Raw genomic sequence first — 16,817 nt, 5'->3', positions numbered from 1 at the left:
TTCCGCAAAAAGGTCTAGTCCCACAGCCAAATTTTACTAGCTGGCCTGCTCACATATATCCATAGCTGCCAAGTTTTCACTTTTCTCGCGAGGAAGCCTATTCAGCATAAGGGAAAATCCCTGTAAAAAAGGGATAACTTGGCCGCTATGCATATATCTTACCAGTCGTTTGCGTGTTAACAAAGAAGGGAACCAGTGCGATGGATTTTTGAGCTTTTTTTTTTAAGGAAATCAAAGTTGTTGAACTTTTCTTGGGAAATCATGGGTAAAAAATACCCCATAAATAGGACATTGCAGGAGGCAGGCTTCTGCCGGGGTGGGGTGGGGGTGGGGGTGGGGAGAACCTCAGATAAGTGATTACTTTCAATGCTTTTCAATAATATTTGTGGATCTAAGGGGACCAGCCCTCCCTTGGCTACACCCATGACCTATTTCACATTTATAGTAAAAACAAAGGAGTTTTGTGGCACCTGAAAGACTAACCTTTTTTAATGGCATGAGCTTCTGCGGACTCAAACCTACTTCTTTAGATGCATGAAGTGAAATCTTAGCTGGCAGGTATATGAAGAAAAAAGAATCAAGGTGGGAAATGGATGGCAAAAAATTACAGCCGGTGATAATTAAGAGATTTAAATGTATGTTAAATACCTTTTACAGTAGCAGATGGGTGATAAATTTTTTCTCAGCATTGCTGAGATGATGAGCAGTGAGATAGCCAGGTTTGCTTCAGGATTAACCATGAAATCATTCTTGGTTGGTTCAAAATTCATTCTTGAGTGGTTCAAAATTGGGAAAGGAGTACGACAAGGTTGTATATTGTCTCCCTGCTTATTTAACTTATATGCAGAATTCATCATGCGAAAGGCTGGACTAGATGAATCCCAAGCCGGAATTAAGATTGCCGGAAGAAATATCAACAACCTCAGATATGCAGATGACACAACCTTGATGGCAGAAAGCGAGGAGGAATTAAAGAACCTTTTAATGAGGGTGAAAGAGGAGAGCGCAAAATATGGTCTGAAGCTCAACATCAAAAAAACCAAGATCATGGCCACTGGTCCCATCACCTCCTGGCAAATAGAAGGGGAAGAAATGGAAGCAGTGAGAGATTTTACCTTCTTGGGCTCCTTGATCACTGCAGATGGTGACAGCAGTCACGAAATTAAAAGACGCCTGCTTCTTGGGAGAAAAGCAATGACAAACCTAGACAGCATCTTAAAAAGCAGAGACATCACCTTGCCGACAAAGGTCCATATAGTTAAAGCTATGGTTTTCCCAGTAGTGATGTATGGAAGTGAGAGCTGGACCATAAAGAAGGCTGATTGCCGAAGAATTGATGCTTTTGAATTATGGTGCTGGAGGAGACTCTTGAGAGTCCCATGGACTGCAAGAAGATCAAACCTATCCATTCTTAAGGAAATCAGCCCTGAGTGCTCCCTGGAAGGACAGATCGTGAAGCTGAGGCTCCAATACTTTGGCCACCTCATAAGTAGAGAAGAATCCTTGGAAAAGACCCTGATGTTGGGAAAGATTGAGGGCACTAGGAGAAGGGGACGTCAGAGGACAAGATGGTTGGACAGTGTTCTTGAAGCTACGAACATGAGTTTGACCAAACTGCGGGAGGCAGTGCAAGACAGGAGTGCCTGGCGTGCTCTGGTCCATGGGGTCACGAAGAGTCGGACACGACTAAACGACTAAACAACAACAACATTCTTGGTTAAAACAAAACGAGATTTCAGGGAGCTCCAAAAAAAGTGAATTATCACTAAAATGGCAAGCACAATTCAATGTAAAGTGATTCACACGGAGTCTTTGTTGTTGTTGCCAACTTCACATATAAACTAATGGGGTCTGTACTGACCAGGAGCAAGACTCCACTGAAAGATCAATGGATATGTTGATCCAGTGTGTGGCAGCTATGAAAACAGGCAAATTCCATGTTAGGGATCATTAGGAAAGGGACTGGAAAAAAAACCTGCCAATATCACAATGCCATTATACAAATCTTATCTCTGCAATTGCAATCTCATGGGTGACGTGGATACCGTTAGGCAGTTGAATGTGCATGCGTACTCTGTCCGCACGGCCCCGGGGTATTGGTAACCCAAGCTACGCCACTGCATTCTGGTCCTCTCACCTCAAAAACGATGGTGTGGAGCCAGAAAAGGTTCAGAAAACAGGAACCGAAATGATCAAAGGGCTGGATCAACCCTCCTAAGATTAAAGGTGTGGGGGCTTTTCAGTTTCGAAAGAAAGTGAGCATGGTTGGACATGACAGGGGTGTCTAAGATTGTGCAAGGTGTGGAGATATCTCTGGGGTAGTTTTTGTTACGGGAACGGTGTCACCATACCCTCCGACATGTCCCAGCACAAAACCAAGCCACACTCTCATGCAAGTCACGTGACCTGCGTTTTTAGGTGCTGCGATCTCACACGCTTTTGGGCGCCATGCTCTCACACGAGAACATGCCCACCCCAACGAGATGACTCAGCATGTGCCACAGAACCCCTAGGAGGGTTACATGGACCCCTCTGTGGTCTGCGGACCACCAATTAGGAACCACAATTGTAGGCATCTGCTTGGTCACTGTGAGAATAAGATGCTAGACTATACAGTGTAGACCTTTGACCCAAGTCAACAGGGCTCCCTTTATCAAGGATGCTGGATTTTTTGCTTTGCTTTGCTACAGGGTGAGCTGTGTACTCATCCTGCAGCCTGTTTGCTCCTGCAGGCCTCTGGTGCCAATGTTTGTCTCTGATTCACCTCCATAAATTTGAATACAGAGAACAATGCCAACCCGGAACAGACGGTCTCATTTGCCAGCCGTATTTACATGCAAGAGGTTTCTTCTTGTTGGTGATACTTCACAAGCCAAGAGATTTGTTTTCTTTGGCACAATGGAAGCAACCAAGAGCAAGGCAGAAATTGCTCTGTGCCAAGAAAAGAGAAAAAACTTTCACTCCGAGAAAATGCTTCTACATTAGTGGAACCCAAAAACACCAGGTTGTGTTTTTTTTAATAGCCACTGACTGAACTTGAAAGGAGAAGTAAAAACTGCAGAAGTAAATATGCATAATTTTAATGTGATAAAAAACCCCCACAAAGCCTCAAAGAACAGCAAACGTTCTCTCTCTTTTTAAAAGCAATGACAGGTATTTATTCCCCCACAAAGCAAGTTTCCACAGAACTTGAAAATGTTGTTTGACCTGAGCCCAGGGGTTCTCTAGTTCACATGACTTCTTGAAGCTTTAATTTGAAATACTTCTGCAGAACCGCAAAATACGGTCACTATGTACCTGTAAATGCCAGCACAGGTTAGCATTTTTGTTTCTCAGGTAACATCATCGTCATGTTTAGCAAAAGCAAGAAAGGGGAAAGTGTCAAGGTACGCTTGGCCTTTCCAGTTTGTCTCTTACAAGTGCTGGGCACAAATACCCGTGTTTCCCCTTTTATAACTTTTTTCCCGCAAAAAAAAACACAGGGTGGCTTACTTTCGGTGGGATGTCTTATTTTTTTTTATTACTGGTGCGGTTTTTACGGCTCAGGGCACTGCTGGGCTCTCTTAAGTGCTCGGCACTGCAGCAGCCACCGGTTCCGGGTGGCGGGGTGGCAGACGTCCTTGGCCGGGCCAGGCAGAGGCCGCTGGCTCAGGCGCTCCGCCCGCCGCTGCAGGGCGCTCCAAGCTCCTTGGCCGGGCCAGGCAAGGAAGAAGCAGTGAGCCCAGCGGTGGCGGCAAGCACGGAAGCGGCAGGGACAGCAGTGGACGAGAAGGCGGAGCGCGGGGATGCAGACAGCAAAGCGGGAGCGCGATCAGCTGTTAAGCGAAACTCTTGGAGCGCCGCTTCACAGCTGATCGCGCTCCTGCAGTGCCGGCCGCATGGAGTGACTCTGTGAGTGAAGGTGCCTGTGGGGGTTGGTTTCCGCAGCGCGGAAGTATGGCTTATTTTCAGGGTATGTATTATATTTCTGAAATGCTTAAAAACCCTGCCATGGCTTACTTTTTGACTACGTATTAAAAAAGGGGAAACAGGGTATATCTAGGTTTCACACAGCAACCTACTGAAAATGCTCTTTGGAGACTTCACGTACAGACTCATGTAAGGGCCAAATCAGACAAGTTGAGGCAGCCTTGTTGTTTATTCACATGTCTTCTCTGAACCCACATTAAACTAGAGGGTTGTTTTTGTTTTTTACAACTAAAAGGACACACGGAGAAGGAAAGTTGTACTTTCCCCTGCCTGTTGCCTCAAGCACTTTTCTGCGCAGATTTGCTCACTCCAGGTTTTGGAGTCAGCTGAAAAGAAGTTGACAGATATTTAGTTTACCTCACCGACATACCACTATTATTGTAAAATTTAATCTACTTAATACATGTACGGTACCAAATACGCTCTCTGTGTGTTTGTACATATATGTAAACGTGATTTTTACTCCTGTTAGTAGATGGTACAGAATGCAATGCTTAATGGATAGCTTTAAAGGAAATTGATTTACATTATGCATTTGGGTAAAAAATGTTCAGATTCCTGCATTGTATTCCTGCAGGTCTACTCAGGGTAATAGTAAGCGTGTAAGTACACACTGTGCTCCTTCTGGGGTAGTTAGTCCCACACCGCGGGAATGACTTCGACCAGGTGGGCGTAGCCAATGGGTCTCAAACTCTTGGTGAGTTAGGGAGTTTCCCTGCATGTGAAGACAGACTCCGGCAGGTTGAGAGGACGAGACAAGTACAGTGGTACCTCTGGTTGCGAACGGGATCTGTTCGCAACCTGAAAAGGCCGCATTCTGAAGCGCTGCGCTTGCGCAGGCGTGTGACGTAATTTGGTGCTTCTGCGCAAAGCACAATTTAGCACTTCTGCGCATGTGCGCACGCCGAACCCGGAAGCAACCCGTTCCAGGACTTCCGGGTTCGGCACGCCCGTATCCCGAAAAGACACATCCTGAAACGGACATAACATGAGGTATGGCTGTAGTGAGTCCAGCGGTCAAGAATGTGGTTTCTGCATATGCTGTAGAGGGAAGTGAGGGGCAGGTGGGGCTCATCAAGCTGGGAAAGCAGCCAATCTCAGAGATGGAAAACTCTGGTCCTAAACCTCCGCTGCCTTGTGGGACATCTTCGGGAGAAGAAAAGGCTAAAGAGAAAACCCTACACAATTCCAGAGTAGAGTCCCTAAGATGGTTGGATGGCATCTTCTACACCTCCTTCCTGCAACTCCGACAGCCAAACACATTGCTCTGCTTTACTTTGGACCACATCAACGAGGACAATGTGGGGCAGGTCTTGTCTTCTGGGCAATCCAGGACCTCCGTACCCACTGTCCAGGCTTGTGTCCCGTGGAAGTCACTGCTGCTGCTGCTGCAGTGGTTTGACTTCACCCTGGAGGCACACTCCATTGTCTCTCGAGACAGACGGATGCCAACAGCTCTTGCTTTTCGCTAACCTGTACCGGAAATCACTAGCTTCTCCAATACATTTTCTTGACTTATACAAAGCATGTCAGATTTTTCATGACTCAATGAGGCTAATGGAATCCGCACCTCAAAATTCATTGCTTTTATATCCAAACTCAAGTGTGAATGCATTCGAACCTAAGTGAGGACAGCTGAAATAATGAGATGCGAAGGAAGAAAAGCACACCTTGGAGGGGGGAAAATATCACCTAGATTTTCCAGCGCGTAAACCAAGCGATGGTAAAATAATAATAATAATAATAATAATAATAATAATTTATTATTATTATTGGCCAAGTACATTTTCCAACATACTTGGAATTTGTTTCGGCTACATTGCAATGTAAACACACACACACTGTTCCACTCACAATACAAATAAGCAAAGAAACCCACCCATAATTGACCTCCCCTTCAGCTGCACATCTACAAATTTAACAATTTAATGGCACAAGGGAAAAAACTGTTCCTGTGCCTGGCCGATTTTGTACATGAAGACCTGTAGTGACGTCCAGATGGGAGTAAATCTAGCAGATGATGGCAGGGATGTAAAGGCTCTGCTGCAATTCTCTCTGCTCTCTTCTTAACTCTGGTAGCATAGATTGTCTCTATTGTAGGCAAGCTGGCACCAATTACCCTTTCTGCAATTCTTACAGCTCGTTGGAGCCTTTTCTTGTCTGTCTTGGAGGCTGTACCATACCAAGCAGTAATAGAATTACAGAGAACAGTTTCAATGATGCTTCTGTAAAATTGGATCAACACTTCCTGGGGCAATTTAGATTTCCTTAGTTGACGCAGAAAATACAACCTCTGGTGGACCTTATTAATAATACTATTGATGTTGCTTGACCAATTTAACTTTTGAGAAATAATAATCAACGAATATTAAAGTGTTTGCCCTCCAATTCATCTCAAAGCACCCAGGAAATTCCTATATATTTGCTGGTAATCTATGGAAAATAGGAATACACAACAGGGATGAAAGATGGACCCTGATACTTGCCAGTAACACCCACCCCATATTCAGCAGTGCAGTTCCAAATGGTATCACACCATATCTGTTATATACCAGTCACCCCAACAAATGGCAGCCTTAGAAATTAACACACAGTGGTTTTGTCTTATTGTTTGCGACCTCTGGATTAAAGACATAATCTAAGACAGGGGATACTAATATGTATTAAGAATGAATTTTCCAGTTAAGAATAAGTATATTCAAATTGCTGGCTAGCGATGTTATTAGAAAGTTACTGGAACGCAAGATCCTGAATATCCTGTTTAAAAAACGAGATGGAAGATATAAGTTACTCCTTTTCACATTCAGCTCTTCAATATGACCAACCATTATCATATATTAATATATTTTTCTTTATTCTCTTTGAACATTATTTATTCAGTAAGTGGATTGTGGAAAATGGAGCTATTAAACCCAACACTTAAGAAAAGACTTTTGTTAAAAAATAAAATGAACTGACACAAAATTACTGTTTTAGATAAAAATTGGCATAGTCTTGTATTTGCAATGACCTAAAGATGAACTAAACTTTCCCTTTCCTGCACTATCAGGGTAAGCAAGATAATATCCAACCAATAAAAACAAACAGGCAGAGCAAAAAAAAAAGTTATAACAACTATGACCATCAGACAGCTCTTGTTAAATGGGAAAGCAGCCAAGCAGAAAACAATTTATACTCAACAAGAACTGAAATAAGATTTACAACGGAATCCTATCTTTGACGTGCACGTGCTGAATGAAACTATTAAATCAGGCCAGACAAATCTCTTTTTTTGATAAGTTACAAGCTTGGTGGATCAGGGGAATGTTGTGGATCTTGATTTCAGGAAGGATTCTCACAAAGTCTCCCTTGTTATTCTTGTGAAAAAGCAAGTAAAACATTGGCTGGGCAAGGTAACTGTTAGGTGGGTTTGTATAGCTGGTTGACTGACCGAACCCCAAGAATGCTCACTAATGGTTTCTTATCATCCTGGAACAAAGTGAGAAGTGGGGGTGCCACCAGGGTTCTTCTGTCCTGGGCCCGTTGTTGTTCAACGTCTTTATAAATGACTTGGGCGAGAAGGAATTGAGGGGGTGCTCATCAAATTTGCTGCAGGTGACACCAAACTGGGAGGGGTAGCTAATGCCACAGAAGACAGAATCAGAATTCAATACAGTGGAACCTCGGTTTATGAACACCTCGGTTTATGAATTTTCGGTTTATGAACGCCGCGGACCCATCTGGAACGGATTAATTCATTTTCCATTACTTTCAATGGGAAAGTTTGCTTCAGTTTATGAACACTTCAGTTTATGAACAGACTTCCGGAACCAATTACACCCATGCTTCAGTTTATGAACGCTTCAGTTTAAGTACTCCGCGGACCCATTTGGAACGGATTAATCCACTTTCCATTACTTTCAATGGGAAAGTTTGCTTCAGTTTATGAACGCTTACTCCGCGGACCGTCTGGAACGGATTAATTCACTTTCCATTACTTTCAATGGGAAAGTTCGCTTCAGTTTATGAACGCTTCAGTTTATGAACAGACTTCCGGAACCAATTGTGTTCATAAACCGAGGTACCACTGACCTTAACAGAGAGGAGAACTGGGCCCAAACTAACAAATTAATTTCAATAGGGACAAATGTTAAGGTTCTACACACCTACGCAGGAATAACCAGCTGCACAAATATAAGATGGGAGACAGCTAGCTTGCCAGTAAGTAGCACATGCGAAAAGGATCTAGGGGTCGTAGTGGACCTCAAGCTTAACATGACTCAACAGTGTGATTCTGCAGCAAAAAAGCTAATGCTATTCCAGGCTGCATCAACGGAAGTCTAATGCCCAGATCAATGGAAATCATAATAATGTTCTATCATGGGCATACCCAGCAAGGGGCGGCGGGGGGGGGGGGGGCAGCTGCCAGTGAATTATGTTGGGGTAAATAAATAATAATAATAATAATAATAATAATAATAATTTATTATTTATACCCCGCCCATCTGACTGGGTTTCCCCAGCCACTCTGGGCGGCTTCCAACAGAAGAATAAAATAATCAATTAAAGATTAAAAGCCTCTCTAAACAGGGCTGCCTTCAGATGTCTTCTAAAATCTGGTAGCTGTTTTTCTCTTTGACATCTGGTGGGAGGGCGTTCCACAAGGCGGGCGCCACTACCGAGAAGGCCCTCTGTCTGGTTCCCTGCAACTTGGCTTCTTGCAATGAGGGAACCGCCAGAAGGCCCTCGGCACTGGACCTCAGTGTCCGGTAAAGTCAATTGTCCACATTAAAAACACAAAATCCTAGAAAGTCATGCACCAATTGCCTATTCCTAGTTAGTCTTCCTCTAGTCTTCATGCACCTCCTTAATACAAGCCCTGCCTTTCTATCCACTTCTTATCAACCATCTGCAGAAAAACCATGTAATTTCCCTCTAACCACAAAACACCAGGACTCAGCATCAAACAATGTGGAGACGATGAGGAAATCGGATCAAGGGGAAAACACAACAGTACCCCATGACTTTTCAATATGCACCTGACAGTCACTCTCCCAAACATTGATGTGAGCTTCTCTGGCCTGGCTCAAAATCTCAGCAACCATCAGAAAAACTACCAGTAAAAAATAGTGTCAAAATGTAAGTAAATCTCAAACTAGACTATAGTAGCCTGCCACAGCAAGGTAACAAATGCTGAGCTGCCTTAGGGACAAATTGCATGCTATGCTGGGAAATCTTTGATTGAGCTCCTGGTGTTTTGAGTTTGTTTGTTTTAAAACAATTGCATGCAGGGAAAGAAGATGCTGATTTGATCAGTAAAGCAGCATTGAAAAAATGCAGCGGGAGGGGGAAGGTTACCTCCCTCAGTCTCTAAATAACCCTTTTGCAAAAATACTATCTGCTGAGCTGATTTGCAGGGGGGGAGGGAGGGAGAGAGAGAGAGAGAGAGAGAGAGAGAGAGAGAGAGAGAGAGAGAGAGAGAGAGAGAGAGGGAATGAGAATATGCAGGCATGATACAGGCACTTAAATATTTCCCTGTGGAGCAGGGGTGCAGCAATTAAGAATGGGAAAATTGTGCAAGGGAAAGTGTGTTAAACAACATCTCCACCCCCGGCACCAGAATCAAATCAGTGCCCCCCCCTTGCCCAATCCAACTATATTTAGTACTGTACAGACAACGTGAGACCAGTGATAATAAACCAACTGTAATGTGTGGCTTGGCCTTCAGCCTATCTCCCAGAGTATTTAAGTTGGATATCCTAGGGGGATACCCCACCCCTCTCTTTTTAACTCAGCAAGCAAACATCGTTGTTCCAACTGGAGCAAGCTTTTGTTTTTCCCTCAAGGTCAGCTTTCTCCTCCCTACAAAGACGCCTGCACAAAATAAGATTTCGGCCTCCTTCCCACTCCACTCGCTACTCCGTGGGGGAATTCCAAACACCCACTGTCTGCACCTTTCCCCACATCTTTGTGGGTCAGCTAAGCCCCACAGGCAAATCAAGAGTGGGAGAAGGGAGGGGAAATGCCTCTATCCCTGTATACACACTGCCTCTAGATTCTGAAGTGCATCGTTTTCGGCTATGCTGAATGATGCATTTTCACCTAGGCCTCCATCATTGGTTTGAGCAACCCTCGCCGATCTGAGCATGCACCTCTGCTTTAAACATCATTTATTCTCTCAAAAGTTTCATCACGGTATCTTTTGGGGTGAATTTTGGAGGAAACATAAACTCTTCGAAAAGCAAACTGAACTTCCCGGAAAGCTATCCCGGACTGAACCTCTCGGCATGCCGAGTATACAAATAGCTGACTTAACAGGGATTTTTTAAAAACACCTTTTTTTAAAAAAAAAACAGGAAGTGGGTTATTATTCTGTGGAAAAATGACAATATCCTTATGCAAGCTCATCACTCTTATGCAAGCTTTCTGGTTTAGAATTAGTCAATCTGAAGATCATGTCTGTCCAAATTGCAACTCTGCAGAAGAACATTTGGTACATGAGTATTTATAATGGACAAAACCTGTTTTGAACTATAGTAGCGAGCAAAGACTCAGACGGATCAATATTTCCAGTGCCTCGGGGATGCAGGAGGATCAGTCACTTTTAAATATCTAGCATCTTCTGAAGGACCACCTCCTCAATTCATTCTACTGCCATTTAAGGAGGAGATAGGCATCAGTTAACATGGTTCGTGTAGAAACTTGTATTGATTCTGTTAGGTGCTTGCAAGCCAGCTGAAATCAACATGTTACCCCTCGTAAAGGCCACTGGGCTCAAACTAGATGTCTTGGGTAATTCACTCCCCCAGGCAAGATCCACACTTATCAACAGAATCTCTCTTCTTCCACTGCAAGGGTAATGGAATCTTCTTATGAGAATGAGCAGTATCAGTAATAAAAACCTTGCTGTTATCCCAGAGCGTCCTATGGGATACCATAGCTGGGCAAAGGGAAGGGAAAAAGCAGCTGAGGGGAAATGGTTCCAAGCCTTAAACAGGGAAAACATACCAGTCTCCGTAATGGGTGGTGCAACCAAGCCAAGTCAAAAGGACCAGAGGACTAGAGCTTATTTTTCCAAAACAGTGTCTCAGACATACTTAAGCTTCTCTAAGGAACTAACTCCACGCCTGAGCTCCTTTGGGGCTCCTTCCTCCTCATCTCAACCAACTGTTTTGCAGGAGAGAATGCAGAGATGTTAAAATGCATGGCATCATGTGTGCATGTATGTAGCTTGCTGCTGCCATAAAAGGATCTGCAAAATGGGCACATCTGATTTAAGACAGCTCCACCTCCGATCGAGAATTACACGCAGGATAAGAAAAATTCTTCTTTGCCATATGTGGTTGGGATGGGATTGGGGGGGGGGGGGCCTCGTGGACCTAGTGCGGACTGACAAGAGCCACTCAGTTCTTAGGTCGGGGGAAAGTTTCATATATCCCCCTTCCCGTACATGCATCCCATGGGTTGAAATCAATCCTCAACAACTGAGCTACAAGGCTGACCTTTTGTGTCATGCCATCTGCGGGTGCAACCTTTCTGTGGTTAAGCAGAAAGCGCTCTGCCCATACTCAGGGGCACTCCTGCTGATGGCTGAGCATCTGTAAGGAAAAACCCGGTCCCATCTCTGAGGGGTTATGCCCTGTCTGATAGTGCCGGGTCAGGTCCCTTCACTTGGAGCTGGTGCTCAGCCTGGGAGAGCCAAGAAAGGACGTTGCCACAAAGACTAACCACAGACACACACAACACAGGGGTCGTTCCCCCACCGCAGAGAGGAAATCCGGTGGGTGGAAAGGAGGAGGAGGAGGAGGAGGAAACCCCGACGAAATCCCGCACCAGCGCAAGCAGCGCGCTCTCCGATGTTTGCTCTGTTGCGATTCCTTTTGCAGCCAAGCGCCTGCAAGACGCGGGGAAGGGAGAGCATTCAGAGCAGCCCTCTTTGCGAGGCCACAACAGGCCCGAGGAGACAGAGAAAGAAAAGAAAGGGGGGGGGGAGAGACGTCCACACCTTCCTGTCATTCGCGTCTCTAGGGCGCGGCGCGGCGACGGGGCTCCGTGCGCCCCTGGCCCTCTCCAAGGCCACCGGGCTCCCCCACCCTGGCACCCCTTCCCCCGGGGTGGTGGGTGGGTGGGCTCTTCCCATGGGGTCTCTTCCTCCTCCCTGGGGTGCAAAGGAGCGATGGGGGCCAGAAGGGGCGCCGCTCGCTCACCTTGGAAGCCTTTGCCGGGGAGAGGAGGCGAGAACATCAGTTTCCTGGGCAGCCAGGCCGGCCCGGAGCCGCCGCCGCCGCCGCCGCTGCTGCTGTTTCCTCGGAGCTCGCTGCCCGGACGGCGTCCCGCCTTTCTTGGTCCTCTCTTTCCCCCTTCCTTCCTTCCTTCCCTCCCTCCTTCTCTCTCCACCCTTTCTCGAGCAGCTCCAGCCTCGAGAAAGCGGGCCACGTCCCTGGGAGAGACCCGCGCGCAGGCGCACGCGCCCCCTCCGCCGTCGGGGCAGGCGACTCGAGGCTGGACGAGAGGGCGAACGGCGAGGAAGGGAATGCCGCCGGGCAGCCGGGCTGCAACGCCCCGCGGGTTGGCTTGGGAGGAAGGCCGGCCTCTCGGCGGGGGCCGGGGCTGCCTTCCCTACCGAGGAAATAATGCAGGCTGCACGGCGTCAAGCAGCCGGGCAGGTTTTCTCGCGCGTGGTTTGGCTGCCTTGAATGCTAGCTCGCTTCTCTGCTTTCTCCCGGCGGGGAAAAGGGCACTATCTCCTTAGGAGAAAACAAGATCTATGATGGGAACTGTGTTGTCATAACACATGGGTTCTTCCTAACCATACTTCTTCCTCTGCTCCTTCCTTCCTTTGCTTCTTCCTCTTCTTCTTCTTCTTCCTCTTCTATTTCTTCTTCTTCAAATTTGTATACCACCCCATAATAAAATATTTAAAATTTTAAATAATTCCGTTTACACAATTGCCTTCAGACGGTTCTGGGGTCAGAGAACTCCATGCCCTCCAACATTTCTCCAATGAAAACAGAGACATCCTACCACACCCTCCAACATTTCTCAGATGAAAATAAGGGTGTCCTAAGGAAAAGCAGGACATTCCGGGATCAAACCAGAAACCGGAATGGCTATCCGGGACTGCCCCTGGGAAACAGGGACGCTTTCGCTTTCTTTGCAAAATCTCAACAACAAAATAGTTTTTGAGCTTTTTAATGGGAAATTGCCAAAATCAACCTTAATTAGAATCATAATATAAAACCATTCTTTCACTCTCCCTTTTTCATAGACACACACACAAGCAGTTCCATGATCCTCTTTGACATTTCCCAAAGCCCTCCCCCCTGTGCTAACCTCTAGAGTGGCACCATTGAGACTCCCAGCCTGTTTGTGTGTGTGTGTACACAAATGCGTTTGGGATGCCAAACTTGGTCTTTAACCCAGGTGAAATCATAGCTTCCAAGTTATCCCTTTTTTACAGGGATTTTCCCTTATGCTGAATAGGCTTCCTCGCGAGAAAAGCGAAAACTTGGCAGCTATGGGTGAAATAAAGCCTAGTTTCATCGCTGTCCCAAGTCAGGAGATCCCAGTTTTGTTGGGCCAACCTATTACCAAACCAGGTAGCGACACTCAAAATTCATTTATTATTACTTTTCCATTTATTAGACTTTAATTAAAGTCACTTGTCACCCAAAAGTCTAAAATAAACAAAACCTCAGCCTTCCCCTAGTCCAAAAAATGTAGGAAGGTTCCAGCCACTAAACAAGGCAGGAATCCTGTACGGACAAGGGAGTTAGCCTCATCTGCTAATGTTTGTGCACTGAAATGTTTTTAAAGACTCAGGAGCAGATGGGTTGATTTAAAAGATGGCAGCTCTAATTAAAGGCATGCATATTAATGTTTTTTTTTAACTATTTTGTTTCTGGTATGTTACCATAAGAAAATGAAAACATTAAAGGTAGCTTTTCCTTCCAACATGGGAAGTAGCTTCGATTGGTTAAACTGAAAGTTCTATTTTTTTAATTAGTGTTTGGGTTAAAAGCCAGATTGTTAAATGGCTAAACTTCTTGAGTGTAGTGACAGCACCAACAACACAAATTCATACATACCTTTTTTTTTGCTACAGAATATAGCTTCATGTCAAGGAAATCTTTTAATACGGTACTGTACTTCCACTCAAGTTACTGTGAAACAACTTGGAGGTTGTTGCATGAGGTGTACATCAGCAATTTAAACTAGCCTCTATTATTATTTATTAAATTTCTATACCACTCTTCATCCGAATATCACGGGGCAGTGTACAATATAAAAACACAAAAATACATAGCATAATAACAAACCAAAAGAATAACCGCTCCGATACAGTTTAATAGGCCAAAGCACAAGTCAGCCTTTTTATTTAAGAGGGACTTAGTGATGTTCAATTCATCAGAGAATTGGGCTATATAAATTAGTCGACCTAGCCTCAGTGCCAGTAGCAAAACAAAACGATAGAGTGGTATTCAACTAAGTTTTACCCAGCATAGACCTACTGAAATTAATGGACCTAACTTAGCCATGTTCATTGATTTCAATGAGTCTACGATGAGTACAACTTATTTGAATATAGTTACAGGTAGATAGCCATGTTGGTCTGAGTCAAAGCAAAATAAAAAAATTCCTTCAGTAGCACCTTAAAGACCAACTAAGTTTTTATTTTGGTATGAGCTTTCGTGTGCATGCACACTTCTTCAGATATCTTCACACTTCTTCGTCGTATCTGAAGAAGTGTGCATGCACACGAAAGCTCATACCAAAATAAAAACTTAGTTGGTCTTTAAGGTGCTACTGAAGGAATTTTTTATTTTATTTGAATATGTCATTTATACTACTACACAAAGCACAACTAGAAATAACAGTATCAGAACAGGCCCTAAACTTTTTGATAACCAATAAAACTATATTCTACAGAACCATATTTACAGAAGTGAATAAAACCCAACCATGTAAGTGTGTTTCTACTTATTTCATAAAATTTATATACTGTTTGATTGTAAACAAACAAACAACCCTCAAAGCAGTTTGGTTCTAAACTTTCACTAGGACGTGATTCTGAAAGTTAAGGAGGAGGGACGAAATCACTTTAAGTAGATTATTTGTTGCCCTCTCACAGAACCTTTAATACTGGACTTGTATACATATTTTTTTTAAAAGAGCACAACAACTACTAGCTAACTGGGTTGTATCCAACATTAGTCATACTCGGAATAAAACCATTGAAATTAGCAAACATAATTTAACTTCATTGGCTTTGAGTAGAACTTGGTTGACTACAACCAACTATCACATTAGGGCACACAAAAACCCTCCATTTCATTTTAAGGACTTTAATGTATAAAGCTTATTAAAAAATACTTTTGTGCTTACTACCGCCTTGAAACCCCTGCGCCTGGAAATAGTATCCCTTGTAGAAGAAGCGAGCATTTCTCAATGCTAAATCACACACCCCAAAATGGAAAAGGGGCTTTAGGGCTTATATAGATAACTCACTCCACCCCCCCCCCAGAAGAGGCGGAGCTAGTGACTTGGCTGGATTCCTCCTACAGTGGTACCTCGGTTTACAAACACAATTGGTTCCGGAAGTCAGTACTTAACCTGAAGTGTACTTAACCTGAAGCGAACTTTCCCATTGGAAGTAATGGAAAGTGGATTAATCCGTTCCAGACAGGTCCGCGGAGTACTTAAACTGAAAATACTCAAACTGAGGCGTACTTAACCCGAGGTATGACTGTATATGGAATTATCATGTCTGCTGTTCTGTTCAGCATAGCATTGGTTGGGGAGTTCTAATAGATTATGGGATAATAGGTGTTTAAAGATCATGGGATTGATATTTACGTGAGAGTGGGAATTCAGTGAAATTTACTTATGAGTATACCTCTTAGCCTTTTCTTCTCCTGAAGATATCCTGCAAAGCATTGCAGGTTTAGGATCAGAGTCTTGAAATTTCTGGGTGAGGTGGGAACAGTGAGGAAAGAGGAATAACTTTTGAGCTGCTTCAGTAAGTGCAGGTCCAGAGAGGCAGGAAGGCAGAGCAGTGAATGAAAAGCAGAAGGTGAAACAGAGTCAGGTTCTGTGTTCTGTGTTGAGAGCTCAGGTGTTCAGGTAGCAAAGTGATTTTTTTGGGCAAAGGATGACTTCAGCATCATACAACAGAACTATAATCCGCATAGAATTGGAGTGGCAGAACCAAGGTGGTCCCTGAAGCCCTGTGTTTATTTGGCTTTCTGCCCAAAAGCTTCAAACCATATTTCGGCACTGAATAGATAGATGTTCATTGGTAGAGCATTTGCCTGCATGTTGGAGGTGCTAAATTGGATCCACCTGGAACCCGGGAGAACTGCTGCCACTCAGTGTAGACAAGACTAGATTAGATGGACCAATGGTCTGACTCGGTAAAAGGCAGCTTCCTAGGTTACTATGGAAGAAGCCTCCTTCCCTATGCAGCCATGTTTTTTCCTAAAGACCAACATAGCCATGTCAGAGCCTTGGTACAGTACAGTCTTTGAAAGACTTTGGTCAGTATAATTAAATTTAGACTCTTGATTGAATCTGCCTATCTCCAGAGGACATTCCTATTGGAATGTTGTCTTGATTGTATTACTTTTTTCCTGTGCTAAGGTGATCATGACTTAGGACTTCATCTCCCTTGAGGTGATAACTTAATACCATCTTCATGCTACTGATAGCCTCCCTTGCTTTGCTTGCATAGGAGAGCAAAACAGCACTGTTTTAAACTATTATAGTAGGCAATATCAGAGCGCTGAGTCTCCTAGGCTCTTGTAGCCATTAATAGTTGAATCTGTCCTGTCCTCTTTCAAAACTGTCCAAGTTGGTGGCCATTACTGCTT

At 44.3% G+C, this 16,817-nt stretch overlaps 1 protein-coding gene across 4 annotated transcripts in view; it reads right to left on the bottom strand.

Moving 5' to 3' along the window:
* Window positions 1–12,432, bottom strand: part of EVI5 (ecotropic viral integration site 5) — a 68,932-nt gene extending 56,500 nt beyond the window's left edge. For all 4 annotated transcript variants that reach the window (XM_060276732.2, XM_088673804.1, XM_088673805.1 and 1 more), the window contains exon 1: window positions 12,156–12,432. The gene's annotated coding sequence lies outside the window, so the exon portion shown is untranslated. The remainder of the gene's footprint in view (window positions 1–12,155) is intronic.
* Between the last annotated feature and the right edge of the window lie 4,385 nt (window positions 12,433–16,817).

Source organism: Zootoca vivipara, chromosome 7 (assembly GCF_965207765.1).
Source record: "Zootoca vivipara chromosome 7, rZooViv2.hap1.1, whole genome shotgun sequence".
In the NCBI taxonomy this organism is placed as follows: domain Eukaryota; kingdom Metazoa; phylum Chordata; class Lepidosauria; order Squamata; family Lacertidae; genus Zootoca; species Zootoca vivipara.
The sequence above is the reverse complement of the archived record's forward strand: the minus strand, read 5'-3'. Positions and strand labels throughout refer to the sequence as shown.